The following is a 1,012-nucleotide window of genomic DNA, read 5'->3' on the forward strand; positions in this document are numbered from 1 at the left end:
GCCGGCGAGGCCATTTTGTATGGCCTCGGCCGGTATTATAGATTATGCCATAAGGCAAAGTAAGTTTAGTCATATAAATACTTATAAGCATAGTTTATTATTGAATGTTGTGTATTCATAATATTATAAATAATCATTTGTAATTTATATTATCCTATATAGATCAAAACTCGATCGGCCGCAGACAAGAAGCGAGGACGTCGAAGGCCGATAACTGCGACGTATGTAAAAATGTTAAACGTTTTATAATTCATTTTTATTTAAATGCATATTGTACGTAACTGTGAACTTATTAAGTAGATGGGGTCCTATTGTAATATTATTACAATATACTAGTATACCTATGTAACATAAAATCACTTTTCAAAAACAGGATAACTCCATTTTTCATAAAAATCGAAATTTTTGTTAGCATAGGTAGGTATATTATAATATAATATTGGGGTTACCTATCGTGTCTTGTTCAATCTTTTTAATGATGTCCTTTAAAATAGTCGTTTAATTTAACAATGGCCGGCGTTCCTGCTGAACCAGCCGTTGCCAGGAAAACTGGAATAACTAAAGATTTAGGAAGAGCATTACCAATGATGGTCTACGTTTTTCATTGCTCCGAACAAATGAATTTTAGAGTAAATTAATCAATCTTGACCGAATTAATTGTATAAAATATTATGCATCTTAAAAGATTGCCTTGAGATATTAGATTATAAAATTTAAATTTTAGGGGGTGGATGGAAATCGTTGCGAATATGAAGTTATAATGCGAGCTCTTCGAAAGCTCACCACTCAAAAAATTGTAACTGAAGATACTACTTTATTTATGGGACTCGTCGGTGATTTGTTTCTTGCGCTAGACGTGCCCCGAACACGTGAATTAGAATTTGAAAATCAAATTCGTCAGCTATGGTTGACTTGAAACTCCAGCATAAGAATAATTTCATTCTCAAGGTCCTAAATATATATATATATATATTATACGTTCTATTGATGGTAATATGAGTTATTAATCTTA

The 1,012-nt window shown here is 31.8% G+C and overlaps 1 long non-coding RNA gene across 1 annotated transcript; it reads left to right on the forward strand.

Moving 5' to 3' along the window:
• The first annotated feature begins 35 nt into the window (after positions 1 to 35).
• On the forward strand, positions 36 to 893 carry LOC100570084. Its single transcript, XR_003840231.1, has 3 exons — positions 36 to 59; positions 163 to 221; positions 725 to 893. It is a non-coding gene; the product is annotated as an uncharacterized LOC100570084 (long non-coding RNA).
• Positions 894 to 1,012: the final 119 nt, after the last annotated feature.

This window comes from Acyrthosiphon pisum, unplaced genomic scaffold, assembly GCF_005508785.2.
Source record: "Acyrthosiphon pisum isolate AL4f unplaced genomic scaffold, pea_aphid_22Mar2018_4r6ur Scaffold_7206;HRSCAF=7782, whole genome shotgun sequence".
In the NCBI taxonomy this organism is placed as follows: domain Eukaryota; kingdom Metazoa; phylum Arthropoda; class Insecta; order Hemiptera; family Aphididae; genus Acyrthosiphon; species Acyrthosiphon pisum.